A 17,452-nucleotide genomic window follows, 5' to 3' on the forward strand; every position below is an offset into this window, starting at 1 on the left:
TCCAGATGTTGACTGCCCTGGAGACTTGAGAAGGGGGGACTGGCCCGGTGTAATTTGGCCCCAACTGTCCATCTTTCAGCTTCCTCTGCTGCCTAACATTTGGCCACTAACTGCAGTTTAGGTCTTTCATTGGGGTTATTGGCAAATAAATAAAAACACAGAAGGATCTGAAGCGAATCGTAGATTTATACATTTATTTATTTATAACTCAACTCTACTGATGAGAAAATTAATTGAGCTATGACTGTTAATGAAGTTTATGGATGATACAAGGATTTTATTCATTTTTAATATCCCCCAATTTATGGAACCGGATATTTGAGAGAGAGATATCTAGAACATTTTATAGAAAATTTATTAATTAGAGTTATTTTACACTCAGTAGTATTTTTTTAATGAAGCTCTTTTGCCTTCATTAAGGCCCTAAGGTAGAGGGAAGTTTTAATTGTAGAATCATGTTTGAATATAATATCAATTTTTTATATGTATACAGTACTCATGTTGATTTCATATGTGTCCATTTATTTGAAGCTCATTTGGTAAGAAGGACAGGGTAACTATTATTAGTCCCATTTTACAAATGAGGCAGTGGAGGCTCAAAGATCAGGAGAAACTGTGACAGAGTTTGACCTGATTCACTGCTCCTTATAGCATAATCAAGTCCAATTTTGCATCTCTTGCAGTGCACAACAGTTGGGTAAAAATAAATTATTTCTTAGATACCCTAAAAATTGCATATTTACCACAGTAAAAAACACAAAGAGAGCGCTGCATGAATTACAACACTTTAGGAATGTGTTTTTTGGTCATTAATAAGAAAGCAAAGCTATAAAAATCATAGAACAGTTGTAAACAGTCAAGAGGTTGACTTAATATGTCTTTTAAAATTAAATTCTGAATTTCCTTTTCTAAATGTGATTATTTCATTTTGTCATCAGCAATAATTAACACTCATACTTGATCTGTCCTATTTTTGTCCCTTTCACAACAACGCATCAAACAAAAAATTCTTTGATATTTTAGGATATAGCCTTTGATAATGCCTGCATGCTGAGCCCCACGTGTTTCTGTGTCCCCTGTGATTTGAGCCATGACAGGTGAACCTGAGTGTGGCAATCACATGAGACTAAGGTGAAATAAAGGGTCACACATGTAGGTCCAGGGAAACAGGGACCTACAGTGAATTGAAATCAGGGGCTACTAATCAAATGTGTGTTGCAAAGCCATCCTGAAGAATGAATGGTTAGCAGAGTTTCTTGTACAATCCGATAATCTTAGAAAATCCTTAGAAGGTAGTAAGTGGTTATATAGTCTATCTTCTGACCAATGCATAAAATTCTTAATTTCTCCACAGCTGTGACTCTTGGATTTACCTATGTGGCTAGACTTTACTGATTCTCAAATGGGAGTAATTTCACCCATCCTGGGGCTTTTAGCTATATTTAGAGATCCTTCGGGTTATCACAACCTAGGGGTGCTTCTGGGAGGTGGGGAGTCGTGGTCAGAGAGGCTGCTCCATGCTCTACAGTGCACAGTGAGCTCCCTGCAACTAGGAATTATCCAGTCTGGGGCTCCTGGGTGCCTTAGTGGTTTAAGCAGCTGACTCCTGATTTCGGCTCAAGTCAGGCTCTCAGGATCCAGAGATGGAGCCAGGCGTCAGGCTCTGTGTTCAGCACAGAGTCTGCCTGAGATTATCTCTCCCTTTTCCTCCACCCCTCTCCCCACTCTTGCCGAGAGTTCTCTCTCTCAAATAAATAAATAGGAACTATCCAGTCCAAATGGTCACTTGTGCCTAGTTTGAGATCCTCTGATTTAGACAAAATATTAGGTTGCTACAATTACTCAAAAATTCAACTCCTTGCCAAACCATGTTTTGAGGAAATACACCGATAAAATAGTGGTGATAGGCTCCATGAATTATTTTAGGTAATAAAATTCATTCTGTTTCACTTTGCACTTATATGCGTGTGTGGCAATGTTCAGATGTCAGCATATTTCAAAATTTTTCTGACTAGAGACCCTTTCAAAAGGCACGATAATTTTAGGGGACTTGTAACCATTTGGTTGCTGTAAGCCACTTCCATCACTAAAAGATTTTGTATAAATGTGAGGTGACACCCAGTTACTTTCTTAATACCTGAAGCATCAGATGCCTAGTCACTGCACGGCCCCCTGCGCTCCCTTCTCTCTGCCCCCTCCTCCCCGATTCTGCGGTCATGTCTCCTTGCCCTGAGTTTGATAGCGTGGCCTACCCTAGCCTTAGCATATAATCCTTAAGCCAGGAAATCTCTGCATGTAGATATTTGTCCTCCTAGGGTGCCATCCATTTGTACTTATTTTTAGTTTTCCTCCTGGAAAATCATGGTGCCTTGTGAAGACTAGCTGATTTGGTAATCTTGGACTATTTCCAAACTTGAGTTTGTTTGTCTGCTATTATTAGCTTTCTCCTATGTGTGTACTCAAATTCTGGCCTCATGAGGCCAATATTAATGCCTGCGCCCTTTCATTCCTCTCTAATCTGCTCACCTTCTTGCCTGGCTAACCTGTCAGGCCTTTGCCATTTATAATATTTCTCCTTCAGTAGTTTTCTCTGCTACCTTGCTGATTGCTTTTCTGCACCAAGAAACTCCCAGCCCAATTTGCCTCTGTGAGTGTGTGTGAGTGTGTGCCTGTGTGCTCTGTGTGTGTGTGTGTGTGTGAGAGAGAGAGAGAGAGAGAGAGAGAAAGAGAGTTAAATAGCTCTGTCTTCCTTCAAAAGTTCCTTTGCACCCCCCCACGTGGCATTTTTCTATCTGCTTCTGAGCTGTCTTGCTCTTGCGCTGGCCCAGTAGTAAAAGCCACCGGGTCCGGCTTTGCCTGGCTGCAGGTGTCCCAGCCGCAGGAGGACAGGACCACACACGTTCATGCTGTTTAATCCCGACAGCTTTGTCACTGCGCGGAACTGCTCGGATGCCTACCCAGCTCTGACTGGTTTCTCAACACCCTCTTGTAGAGCTGAGCTGCCTCTCCCATTTGTCAAAGCTGTGAGAGCCATCCACCTCCCTGGCCTTCGCTCCCGGGCCACCTGCTCTGCTGCCAGCGTTCGAGATTGATACTTGCCATTTCCACGGCTGGCTCTGCTCTGGCCTCTGTGGGCATGTTCACTAAAAGAAGCATCACTCTTGCTGCCTGTGGTGGGGCAGGAAGCTGCATTATCAACTCGTGGTTGATCATTCTTCTCCCTACTCCCTGTGCCAGCTTCTATCTGTGTGGGAGAGAGCATCTGCCTGGGGGTGTGCTCACCAGGTTCCTCTCTCCAATAAAATACTCTCCTTTCTGTCAGCAGGGCCAGACAAGCCTTAGCAAAGTTAGGATGCCCCATGGCAACCGTCTTCTGCAAGAGAATTTTGTTTCTTTTCTTCCTCTTCCTATGCAGCCCGGGGTACTCTCTGCAAACCCTGACGTGTCCATCACACACAGATCATACCATCCACGTAGATCTTTTTTTTTTTTAAGATTTTATTTATTTATTTGCCAGAAATAGCACAAACAGAGGAAATGACAGGCAGAGGGAGAGAGAGAAGCAGGTTCCCGTTGAGCAGAGAGCCCGATGTGGGACTCAAACCCAGGACCCTGGGACCATGACCTGAGCTGAAGGTGGAGGCTTAACCCTCTGAGCCACCCAGGCACCCGAGATCTTATTTTTAAGGCAACCAAGGATTCTCTACTTCACACTCAGAGAAGCTAGCTTCAAGAAGAGAAAATGCAATGACTGTCTAGCTGATGCCTGGACATGAATGTCACAGTGCTCTGTTGGAAGGAAGGAAGAAAGAAAGGGCTAGTGGGGACCTCCAAGTAATGTGTGTGGATATTTTTTATAGGGTCTTCTGTAAAGCCTGTTCCCATATTTATTATTGAACTGAAAGACGCACTCAGAGACAAACATTAGCAGTGAACATGGTAGTAGAGGAATCCAGAAATCCTTCTAGACTCTAGTGGAATGACGGGCCCCATTGTGACAGGTCTTCTACACACCGCTCTTCATTTTTGCTCCTCAGTGTACTGACCACAGTCGTCCACATTGGCCGCATGTGGGTGCTGGTTACCAATACAGGCTGGGGACTGAACAGGTCAAAAGCTGCATCACAGTAAAGATTCTTGAGTGCTTTGTATGGACATTAAAACATGAGCTGTTCTGTTCTCTTATGACACTTAATCCTCAGCATGATATTCTGAGGTAAGTCTTACATTTCCTATTTTACAGATGGGGACACTGATGCTCCTGAGTGATGAAGAAGGGCCTCTTGTCACTGGAAATTGAATCCTATCTAGACAAAGAGCGCATTCTTTTCACTATGTACCCCTGTTGTGTAGGTGTTCATGATGAAGTCAGTGTCACTGATTTTTCTTTTGGAAACCGTTTTAGACGTTAGGAAGGTGAATGTTCTGGTCTCTTCGAGATGTCAAATTGCCAAATGGGAAAGGCATTTTTCGGAGATAGGGCTCTGAAAGATTCGGCTGAGCAGACGCATGCCGAGATAGGACGTCCTAGCTGAGATGGATGGCTCAGGTTAGTTCGTAGCCACATGGCGGAGGGAGAACACACTGGAGCTCTCCACAGACTGGCAGACCAAAGATGGTCACAGCAAGATAAATTATGTGTTAAGGAGATAATTACCCTGGCCTTTCCTCTGAATAGCAGCTGGAAATAGGCTGGAACAGATGGAGTCAGAACTAGTGAGAAGGTTGTGAGACAGTCTCAGAAGAGAGACAGTCCTCCTCATCCTCAGAGCAACAGTTTAAACAGGAGGCTCTGGAGGGTTAAGGTATGGACACACATTCTGACAGGACTGCAGAGGGCTTCTAACCTTTGCTCTGACTTGAGTTTTATAGTTACAAGTAGAAGAAAATGAATTGGTGTTATTTACTTTGAAATTGTATTTTTGTTGACTTGTCACAGGAGATGGTTTATGTGTTTTACTTTATGTTTGTCCTTAATTAGCTCTTCTGGGGCAAATTTGAACCGCTGGGTCCGGATGGTCTTAAACAGGAATGTCTGTCCACCTATATTCAAGAAGAGTGCTGAAATTCAGAATCTCGTTTTTTCCCCCTTCCTTTTTTTTTGTGTTCGCAAATATAATAGGGCCTCTAGAATTCACTCCATTGAGAAGGTCGTGTATTTGAATTTTCATCTCATCAGCTTTAAATTGAGTATTTTGGTGCCATATTTTAAGCTGGACTGGCCCTCTCTCACTCCTTTTCACAAGTCTTAAGAGCCAATTTAAAAATGAAGGCTCTGCTGGAGGATGGTGACACAGACAGATTCACTGACGAGATGTCACTGTCCTTACTGTTGTTACCTATCTCTAATTTCAGGAAACAGATCCCAGGGCAGGAGTTTCCTCCAGCTTTTGCAGCTGGCTTCTCTGCTCCCACGCCCCATACACACAGCTTCTCAGACTTAAGTGAGTTCCTCACACACACACACACACACACAGTTGTTGGTAGGCAGTTGCAACTTTGTGTCATGCAAAAATGTTACTGAGCTGCATGGATTTCTGTCACGCAGGCTAGTCTCTTAGCTCTAATCAAGAGAATCCTATAGTACTCTTTCTCTGTGTGGTGTTGCAACAGATGTTAGGTTGGGTTACTAAGAGTGTTGTAAAAAAGATCATTTCAGTTCTGATGGCCCACCTGGAACCATGAAGTAGAAGTTTATTAATTTTTCACATTAACACAATCTACTTAGTTCACAGACTACCTTCCCTTTGGAAAAATCTTTAGGATTTAGTAAGATGGCTCAAAACACTGCATGGCGATTGCTACATACAAAAGTTTTAACATCTATGAAAATGGAACCTCTTAAAAGTTACATTTGGGTGCCGATACAAAGAACTCTCTAGAAGCAACCCTGTATGTGTAGATTGAGATATATATTAAAATTCAGTCTTCACACCTGAATAGACTGAGAGTACAGTAATAAGCGGAGTAATAAGTAATACAGTGGAGGTGTGCATTTTCTTACCACTTCAGATTTCCAAGTGGCGTCATTATTTCGTTATCGTATGGTACACTCCACCTCTGAGCTTAGCAGATACTTGACTGCTAAAATGCCAGAAGGTGTAGTACGCAGTAAATAGGTTATGGGGGTACGTTCAGGTAAATTACTTATGGTCTTGACTGAACGGCAGTGAACCCAAGGGACATGTAATTTCCACCCTTCAGACGCTACGTGGTCTTGGAAAGATCAATCGGAGAGGTGTGAACAGTGGCTAAACTCTTTTCCTCTCTTTTTCAGTGAAAGGAATAACAAATTTTCTGCACATTTATTGAGCTCCTATTGCTACTACAAAGTGTGGGAGCCAGATGGGAGAGAGCAATTAGATCAAAAATTAATACACATTTCCTTCCAGGTGGGTTAGGGAAGTGCAACAGGGACAGACACAAGTAAACAGAGCACTCTTTGAATATTTTCAGCACTGTGCCATATGTATCTGTATAGATACGTGTATATGTATCTGTATATATTTTTATAACCACAGGACAAAATGGAGGTGGTCTCTCACAGCACTGACTAAATAGTATAGATGGAGGGTAGGTATCCATAAGAATGCTTCAGCTCAAAGTGAAGAAATGTATCATCCAGAATATAGGAACACAAAAGTGTTAGTTTAGATTGGGGCATGGCACTAATCCCCTAATAACCCATGTTTTCTTGCCTCTAGCTCAAATATATGCTGAGATGAAAAATGGCTTTATTTCACATAAGGCATATGGGCCAGTACTAATCTTGCCCACTGTGTTCAGGGTTCCCACATCAGTGATTTCAGGGATATGACACTGAATTCCTTTTAAGACGTACACAGAGGATCTAGGTTGGGGTTGAAGTTTCCTGGCGTTTTAAGATAGCAAGGTCTCCTGAAACTTTAACACAGATTAATCAACCTATTAAATCGCCAACCTCAAAGGGACATGACCTAGGACAGGATCATTCAATAGAGTAGAATTTTTGTCATCTCTGTCTCCATAGAATCTAACCGAGTACCCAGTAAATGAGCCTGTGGATTAAATAAATAGTTGTTCAGTTAATAAGTGAATGAGCAAGTGACTAAATGGGGAAGAAGTTTAAAGGGGGAACTGGGGCACAGAGCTTCTCCCAGGAAAGAACAGATAGCCTGTGGTTTAGTTGGGACAGGTGTGGCGACTGAGGTATAAACATGGCTGGATTTAAGTGAAGAGAGTATGGCAAAGTGGGGTGAACTAAGTCCATAGATTTTGCTCTTTCATGTGGCTTGTTGCTAGTCCTGCTTAGAGCAGAATTCTCAGTAGACCCCAATTTGAATCATACACCTCTTACATCAGCGCCTTTCATCAGCGCTAGTTACAGAGGATGGAAACTTCAAGAGCATTCCTTGAGACTAATATACACTCTCACTTTAAAAAAATCTCTCCTGAGAGGGCATTCATGCTCACCTGCTTCGGGGTGAGAATCCACAAGGACAGTTCTTAGAAGCTTGGTGAGATTCTCTTGGATTTTCTTTCTTTTTATCATTTTTTTCTTTTTGTTTTTAATAAGTGAGCTCGATATTTATAGTGCTTCTACCTCCATTCATTTCAGGCTTGTGAAAAGGGCTGTTTGCCTGCCCACTGAGTGTGAATTATAGGGCTGACATTTAATGGTGCAGTTTCTTTTGCTCAGTGCCCTCAACAATTGAGAGATGAGTTGGAAGAGAGTAATACTGCATAGTAAATGCCTCTCACACAATGGGAACTCGCCATTTTGATTTGATTTTATTTTTTTAAAAGTAAGGTTTAAAAAAATAGCATGTGGTATATTGACATTATTCTAAATTGCACTGTTAGGAGAACATTAAGTTTTTCATTTCACACTTTCTGAGTCTTAAGCACTATTGCTGTATGGGGAAATCAGTCATTTTCTGATGATTCATGTGTAGATTTGTACCAATCAGAATTGGCTATAATTACGCCAAGGCTCTTCTTTCAAGGAAGTTCATTGAGGGCACAGAAGAAGGAAAGCTAAAGGCGAATCATCCTCTGTAAGTGCTCTGTGTAAATTCACAAACCGTAAAGGTACAAGTAATTTCATAGTACAGTGGGAATCTACTTTGAATAGACTACTGTTGTTATAAACCGCGGATACTGAGACTACCATCTGGGGATCACTTGATAGGGACTTAATGGCAAATCTGTGGGCACATTTATCTTTCTCAAGTTTGCCTTGAGGCTGTGGACATAAGAAAACAGTCAATAACATCTTCCTATGATTAATTTCCTATGAAAATCACTGAGAATTTGGAATCACTGATTTTTATCACTGACTTCTAGAGTAGCTGGAAAGTCATGAGAGATGTTCATTTGTCTGAGACCATTTACTTTAAGAAATGGCAATCCTTACAGCATGATACTGAATCGGGAATGAGAATGACGGGAGACCCACACCAACGGGATGAGTGGCTGAGATATTAGGAGTGAGAAATGTTTGTATTGATTCGTGCATGAAAAAGAGGGCAATGTCTGTGTTTTATCCCTCCCTGCTTCTCAAGGCGCTCTTTCTTCCCGGTCTATGAAGTGCTGTTATGGATCTCCTGTTACTGATTTTATTTTTACCTTAATTTTAGTCTAGAGTACATGGTTTTAGATCCTAGCACCATTCAAAAAAAGAAAAGAAAAAAGAAAACCCACCAACCAGGACACAATTATTTCTCTTTGAACATTCTTCTGTCTTTTCCCCCCTAAAGAGCTGACTGTTGAATTTTTAAACACTAGCATTTTCATCTTCTTCAGCCTGACATCGTCGTTTTGGGAAATTTGAATCCATAAAGGTATTTTCTAGCTGGGTTTGATTTGATTACTGCCCTTCTTTAACCTTAAAGATACAAAAGGAAGTACTCCAAGCACCTAAGGGAATCTGGCAAGTAATAGCAAACCAAAGTTCCAGATGGGTCAGGTCCCACAAAGGAAAATTAAATGTATTATTCTCACACAACAAGATTAGCAAATCATCCATAAACCTCAGCCACTCTTTCCTTCTTTTTATTCTAATGAGTTTAGGGTGCAATAATGATGGTGCAGGCTTCATCAGAATTCTGCCAGTGAAGGGGAATTTTCAAACTCCGTTTGCAAATGAGATCTGCACCATAAACCATAGTCATCCATCATAGAGAAGTAGCTTGTGCCTGATAAAAGGCTGTTTGGGCAGAGTCAATCAAATGAGCATTATTAGAGCTTGGTATTACACTGTCCTTTAGGTGATGGAGAAGGAATGTAATACAGTTATGGAAAGTGATTTTTTTATGCCTCTGTCCCTTTTGGAAGACTAAACTCTATTCTAACATGAACATCTCGGAGTGACATTCATAATCTTTGTTATAAAAGCAGACTTTCTCCTATTTCTCATCTGTCAAGAGCATTTAGAACTGCATAGAGTTTTCATGATATACTTAACACTACAAAGAAATCTCTGGTCATTCATGAAGGTATGTTGAGCATTGTGTTAACTAAGCAAAGGCAGATGAAATATTTAACTTTTAGCGTACCTTGGCTATGATTAAAATCATAATTAAAACAATACGGTTTAAACTGGCAGGTCCTTTAGATACCATCCAATTTGGTGGTTTTGTAACTCTAATTTACTATCAGCCCATTTTTCAACCAAAGATGATATGGCCCAGGTTATAAAAAACAGCCTCCTCAGCTTTTATAGCTCTCCCCACCCAGCCCATCCCCCTTGCTGGAGATCTCTAATACTTTGAAATAGTATTAGAGATCCAACTGATCCAACCCATTATTTAAACATGTACAGACTAGGATGTTAATGGCCGAAAACAATAGATTTGAACAAGGCTGCAGATCTTCCTAATTACAAAGCAAATGTGAAAGATTCACAGGTCCTTACTTCTCCACACATAATTTCCCACTGTGCACTTCTCCATTACCTTCGTCTACATCAGGGTCCAGAAGCAAAGGCCTGTAAGGACCAGGCAGTCAGTGAGAGGAAAGCAGGTGGTGAGCTGAGAAACTGAGTCCCAGGTACAGAGAACAACTGTTACACATTTTCGGGTGATGTTTATTGCAAGGAAAATGGCGCCCAGGATTCCTTGGCCTTTTTTTTTTTTTTTTTTTTTTTTTTTTTTTTTTTTTTTTTTTTTTTTGAGCAGAAATGGGAAAATCAGAATTGTAGTGTAATAATTACAATAATGCAATGTTTTAATCATCATAATAAAAACCCACTGTGTAGTTTGATACTAAACACATTTACGAGCCAAATTCAGCTAGTAACACTAGTCACTATAAATATTGGAATATTCACTCTTGTGATGTTGCGAGGAACATTAAAAATCAGAACATTTTTGGAATTAGTTTCATGAGGTATGCCCAGCAATCACCCTTATAAGCAATTCTTAATAAGCTCTTATTAATTTATTCAACAAGTATTAATTGAGGACCTGCTATGTTCTAGGCTCTATTGTATGAAAAGCTCATACTCCCATACCTTAAAGTGCTCATAGTCTAGTGGAGGGAGCAAGTACACAAGAGATTTTTGCAAGAAAGTGAAAAGAGCACCTATGGTGTTGGGGCACCAACAGCAGTAACAACAAAAATCTTGCCTAGCTCAGCTCAGAAAAGACTTTCCTAGGGAAGTTGTGAGAATGCATAGATGTTTGCCAGATGGGCAAGAAAAAGAGCAGTCTAAGCAGAAAGGGACTAAGAAAATATCAGGTCTCAATGAGGAAACTGTAAGTAATTTGGCATGACTGGATAGCATGGACAAGGGAGGGAAAAAGAAAAAAAAAGAGAAAAAATTCTTCATGGACTACCTTCTGTCTACAGACAGAATCTCTGTCATATAGTTTGGATATGTAGACAGAAGGAGATTAGTCTGGATATGTAGACAGAAGTTAGTCTATGAAGAATTTTTAAATCTGTGCTAAGGAGTTTAGACTTGATTTGTAACTGGAGGGATGGTATTTAAGGATCCTAACCAGGGCGAAGGCATCACATTTCATTCTAAAATGATGATTTAGATACCTGTATGCATAGGGAGAGATAGAGGCAAGAGACAGAGGGACCAGTACAGAATTACTGCAGGTTATCCTTCATGAGGGTGGCAGACATAGTGAGGCTGGAGCCTGGAATTGGGGTGGTAGAATTCACAGGGTCTGGCTGCTGATTGGCTGACCGGGAGAAAGAGGAAGGTGTTGAGGAGATGGACACCCAGGTTTCTGACTGGAGAGTCTGGAATGACTGTGGCCCGTTTAACAAAGAGAAGACCACGGAGCTGAGGAAGCCTGGCCTCGGTCCCAAAGGGCTTGCGGAAAGTGGATGCCGGCTCCAGGGCTGGAAAGTCAACCAGACTGCCTTGTATCCAGTCACTGGCCTGAGGATCTCACCGTTAAAATGAAGTGTTTTCTTTAGCACGTTTTCCAAGGAGACACTGAAATATGACTTTGAAAATGCAGACATGATAAGTTTAAAATATACTAATTTTATTAGAAATAGCCCAGTCATTGGAAGACTTTTATGCAAAGAAGCTTTAAGTCAACTGAATTTTTTTTTTTTAGCATAACACATTTTAGTGCTGAAAACAAACAATAGCAAAGCCAATAAATTCCTGCCAAACACGACCAACAGTATTTCTCAACTGGTTTTAACGAGCACTGAGGTAGAAGGTCGAGACACAAGCAAACAGTCCTTTTTTAAAATTATTTTTTATTTTTTGAGTACACATTGAACATGTTTGGCATTTTATTTTGCATTTGAATATGGAATAACTGACTTCACTTACAGCAGAAGGAAAGGTCAAAAGACACATTCCCTCCTGCTTTGGCTTAGTGTAGTATTAAACTACATTCTTGTGTGTTCAATTGCTTTGAAATTTAATCTTTTTTTTTTTTCCCTCTAAAGTGTGTTCTTTGTGCTCATCTCAAAAACTCATTGAAACCCTTCAGCTAGACAGTGAGATTCAGTGGCAGAATGAACTGGGAGTGATCTGACCACCTCGATTTTTAAATTAGAGTAAGTCCAGACCTTGAGGTTGGTCAAGAGCCGACAATGTCTCTGGTCAATAATCCAGCAATTACGAGCACACAGCGCATCACTGTATAATTCAAAAACAATGTTCCTTGGTGAAGGTAGTGGCTTTTATAGGCACACTGTGAATTTAATTTATAAAAGCAATGCATTTTTTTTTTTTTAAAGCATTGGATGAGTTTAATGGGGGTGGGACATGCAAGGCTGAGACAAATGCAAGAGCTATTGAACATTGTAATAAGGACATAAGGACATTATCTCTGGGGAGAAGAATACAAAGCAAACAAACAAACAAAAAAAAACAAAGAAAAACAAAACAAAAAAAATAGAAAAAGCAAAATCATAATAACAATAAAGCCCACAAAAGAGGAAGCTGATAAGTTCTAGTTCAGTCCCTAAATAATAATGTCCTTCAGGGGAATTTATGGTTCTTGATAACAGATAAGTGAGAATACATGCCACCACACAGAAGAGTAACAACAACAACTAATAATAATAATAATTTCCAGTGAATGCAGTGGTTACCGCAGCCTCTGATTTAAAATGTAAGCTTTGAAACAGCAGGAGTGTTACCGATGATATTCGATTCTCCAGGAAGATTATCCATAAAGCTTTCTGCAGCTGCACTTACTTACTTCTCTCTTCATAGCATCATTATGCAGACCCAATAGTGAGAAAAAACAGTGTAACGAAACTTAAGCGACTGCATAATTCTTTATAAATACACCCCACTTTATATATTCACATATATTGTGTGCTCTTCAAATGCAAATTTTAAATGTTGTTTATCTGCTACTTCTCTACTTGTGCCTCTGTGTGCATTCTCTCCTTAAGGTAATAATATGTTCAGATGTTCAGTTTCTCTAACATAAGAAGAGATTTTGAATATGTGAGTGGGGAATATTTCAATGAAATAAAAGGAAAAAAAAAAGAGACTGAAACAAAGTGATGATTTGCTTGGGAATTAAGATTCAGTGCAGCCTTGGGGATGTTTATCCAGGACCTCTGATTTTCTAGTAACTCACCCCTCACTTGGGAATCTACTATTTCACATCTGTTAGGGGAGGGTAGTGGTTAAGACATGATCACTCTTGAGTGTCCTCCAGTGGAAGGATGCAGAGACCATAGCCTCTATACCCTCCTCAATACTCTGCAATCTCAAAATTTTTTTCTCCCTAGTAACTGCCTCAATGTTCATCTTTACCTGGATTAAAAAGGGAAGATGAGGGGCGCCTGGGTGTCTCCTTCAGCTCAGGTCACGGTCTCAGGATCCTGGGATCAAACCCCGCGTCAGGCTCCCTGCTCGGCAGGAAGCCTTCTTCCTCCTCTCTCTCTCTGCCTTCCTCTCTGCCTACTTGTGATCTCTGTCTGTCAAATAAATAAATAAAATCTTTTTTTAAAAAGGGGAGGAGAGATGGTGGGGCACTTGGGTCACTCCATTGGTTAAGCTTCCAACTCTTGGTTTTGGCTCAGGTCATGATTTCATGGGTCATGAGATTGAGCCCCAAGTCAGTGTCTGTGCTTGGTGTGTGTGTGTGGGGTGGGGGGGTTCTGCTTGAGATTCTCTTTGTCCCTCTGCCTTCCTCATATTTGTGCTTCTGTGCTCTCTTTCTCTCAAATCAATAAATAAATCTTAAAAAAAAAAAAAAGATGATAACATTTTGCAGGATATTTGAAACTGTATCCTGCTCATCTACAACCTATATGATCCTCCAAGTCTACTGTGCCAGATGAACCTGTGTCAGGTATAAGCTTCACTGTCTATCTTGTTTTTCTGACTTCAGTAACTCTATCCACCACCAATTCAGATCATATTGGATCCTTCATTGGTTCTGGCCTTATATTTATTGGCTCGTCTACAAAAATGTATCTGAAATACTGCTTTTCTTGTTTTGCAGATAATTCTAAAGAACACTTTTTGTAGAGCTTTAGAATGTGGGTATGACACTTTCATTCTGCTTTCTGTATCAGGGCTGATTTGTATTCGTGTGTCATTGATAATCTCATCTGGCATTCTCCTTCCTGCCACTGTCTTTTGGTACTGATGTTATTGTGACGATTTACATACAGGTGTCATGGAATCATCTTCCTTTATGCTTACTGCTATCATTACGTGGAAAAGGGTGCCAGAGCAAACTCACCAACCCGTGGAGATTCCTTATCTCCTTAGCAGTTCATTTTGAGGTGAGTTAAGCAGAACCTTATCTCCAATTTTAAACTGTAGGGTAATATTAGATTCAGCATAATGCCCAGAGAGACATTTGAATTCAATTGATTGATTTTTGTGTGATATTCTCAGGAGCACTGTTTGCCAGTTTCTATCCTCAGTTCTGTCTGAGTAGTTCTGAGAGAGTTACGCTCTTCCACAGTAATAACCTCAGAACAATTTTGAAGCAATTCTTTTCTCCATATTCTTAAAAGAACCTCAAAGACTTGAGGCCTCCCATGAAAACAAAATATTTGTCACAGATGGAAGAGACACAAGGGACACTTTACAGTGCCTAAAGATTTAAAAAAAGAAAGCCAACAAAAATAACTTGTTCATAATAAAGTTCACTTTCATTTTGGTCTGTGGTACTCTCTCTCCTCAAACGGTGTGATATGGTCATCAAAGACAGCATCAACAAATAGCCGGTGCTAAAGATGGTGAGGAAATCAAAGAGGTCTGAGATGGGTTTTGCCTTCAAAAATTCTTCAGTGTAGTTGAGAATATTGGGCATAAATTTTAAAAAGATTTATATCAAAAGGCCAGAACAATAACTGAAGGGCTAATACTCAACTGGGAAAAGAAACTTATGGAAGGCAGAACGATTTCAGAAACAAGCTTCCCTCTAACAGAGACTTTGGTAGAGTAGATCTGCCTTTAGTCCATGTAATTTTCCTAAGTGATCTTTCAAGAGTGTTGGCCAGTGGCCACATTATTTCATCATTTTTATGGTAAGATGGGTAGGAAGTAACTAAGATTTGATTGAACATGCTTATGTGGATGATAGAATAAAAGGTTGGTCAAGGAATAATTGCTATTTTCATTAATAATTTAGTTGAATGGTCTTTTTGATTTATGCCTTTTTAACCTATTTAGTAAATGCTTATTGAGCACCTACTATGGGCCAGACATTGACCTATAGACGAGGTGATCCTCTATCTGGTTTCCCTGGAAGGTTCAGCTATATGCCTAATGACCTTGTGCAATTATTCACAATGCCATTTTAATTCTCAGAAGTGTCCTGTTTTGAATGCTAAATGAGATTATTTGGGGAAATGCCACCTCGGGGAAAATCTACTCAGTCTGGCCAGATGTGCTTTACTAAGCTACCCAGACCACATGATGAATGTTTGTAGTATAATGTAAGCCTCATAAAGACAGGAACTTTGTTTTGTTCACCAGGATATCCCAATAAACTATATGTAGTTTATTGTTAGAACATACTAGTTACTCAATAAACGTCTGTGGTTGTTGTTGCTATTTAAGATTTTATTTATTTATTTGAGAGAGAAAGCACGAGCTGGGGAGGTGGGGCAGAGAGGGGAGGGGAGGGTGAGGGAGGAGGAGAAGCTGATTCCCTGCCCAGCAGTGAGCCCCACATGAAAGCTCAGTGATCTCAGGACACTGGGTTCATGACCTGGGCCAAAGGCAGATGCTTAACTGACTGAGCCTCCCAGGCGCCCCTAAGTATGTGTTTTAAATGAGTGAACCATCTAACACAATTTTACCGTTTGAGAAAATTACCGCCCATGTAATTATCTAGAGGATTAAGAACAGTTTCTGTTTCCATTAAAGCAGGTTTAATTTGAAAAGGATCAACAACAACAACAACAAAATTAAAATTATTTTGACAGTTCAAGGAAATTTTTTGGTTATCTGATTTTATTTTACAAATATGATCTGAATGTATTTGTTTTGCTTTTGAAATCAATTTTAAGTACATGAAATATAAATATATTAACATAATTTTCTCAGTTATTAAAACTTTGGGTGGCAGCATCTTTTACTGAAATAACCGTGCAAATCATTAGAATTTTCCTGTGGGAATGTTGTGAGGCAGGAATTAAATACCTGGGAGGGAATGGGTGAGCAGCTTCTTAGAACCGTGCCAGACCCAAAGTATGTCTCTTTTCCCTTTTTTCCATTTGTCAGGATATTACTCTATGTAGATATTGTATTTTGAGGAGGTGACCTAGGGTGTATGAGCCGTATTCTTATTTCACACAGAAACCCATCAAGCTTGGTTATCTTGTTTCCCAGCCTCCAGAAGATGCGAAATAGAAAGTTAGGAAGAAAGCTGTTAGAAGCAAGCAGATTTATGGTAATGGGAGAGATTGGAAACTACAGAAGGGAAGCCAGGGATTCAGAAAACATCATTTCTGAGGCTATTTGGGGAAGAGAGGGAGAGCCTTACACGCCCAGCAGCCCAGAAAGTATCACTGTGTTATACCACCTTGCAGCAAGTTGTCAGTAATGATGGCCCTGGGCTATCAAGAAAGGGTTCAAGTAGGTTTACTGTGCTCTGTTCAGTAAGAAGACATAGTTTATAATCCATTTCTGTAAAACTGGTGTTTTACTTCAGCTCTTTGGTTGCAAGTAGTAGAGTCTCTAAATACATCCTAAAAGAAAAGTGTCTGTGGGTGTTGTGTGTGTGTACATGTGCTCACGGGCCACACGTGTCTCGGGATTACAGATCGCAAGCGAAGCATGTGTGGTTAGGGACTGAGCCAGCCCGTGGACTGACTACTCTCTCTCTTTTGTCCCTGGTACCTTTTTTTTTTTTCCCTTTTTTTAGGAGCTGTCTCTTTCTTTCTGATCCTGATCTTCCGTCATGTTGGCCTGCCGACACCATCACCCCTTTGGACTGTCCTCTCAAAGCCTCCATTCTGTTTGAACTTTCGCTTCTATCTTATTCTCTCTGCGTTTTTCTGATAAAATTCAAAGAAGGAGGATGCTGTGTTTCTAGTTCATCTTTTCGCAACTGGCAATGTCAAAATTTGTTTATTATCGTACGGTTTGCCTGCTCTGAAGCCATTGCCTGTTCCTGCACCAGTTTGGGTTTACAGGAAGCAAGTAGATAGAATTATCTGGTTTATTTTAAAAATCCACTAAGTAGAAGCTGCAGATAAGCAGCTTTTTTTACAAGGACTCAACTAAGGTGTAGCAGATATCTAAAACAAAACAAAACAAAGTAAACAAAAAAAGAAGGTAGATAAATGTTCAAAAGTTTTGAAGTTTAGCACAATGAAGTGCTATTACCTGGAAAATTTGCTTTAAGTGGAAATATATTCCATTAATGTTATACAAATAAAATCCTACTGTATTTTTAACTTCAGGCCTATTTAGAGCTCATGATCTGAGCAGAAATCAAGAGTCAGATGCTTCACTGACTGAGCCACCAGGGTGCCCCCAGGAAATTCCGATTTAGTAGAGCAC

At 40.2% G+C, this 17,452-nt stretch overlaps 1 protein-coding gene across 3 annotated transcripts in view; it reads left to right on the plus strand.

Annotated features, from left to right (window-relative positions):
* Nucleotides 1-17,452, plus strand: part of DCC (DCC netrin 1 receptor) — a 1,143,668-nt gene that overhangs the window by 88,695 nt on the left and 1,037,521 nt on the right. The gene's annotated exons all lie outside the window — the stretch shown is intronic.

The sequence above is a fragment of the Mustela putorius genome, unplaced genomic scaffold, assembly GCF_011764305.1.
Source record: "Mustela putorius furo isolate JIRA1106 unplaced genomic scaffold, ASM1176430v1.1 tig00003858_pilon_pilon_pilon, whole genome shotgun sequence".
Taxonomy (NCBI): domain Eukaryota; kingdom Metazoa; phylum Chordata; class Mammalia; order Carnivora; family Mustelidae; genus Mustela; species Mustela putorius.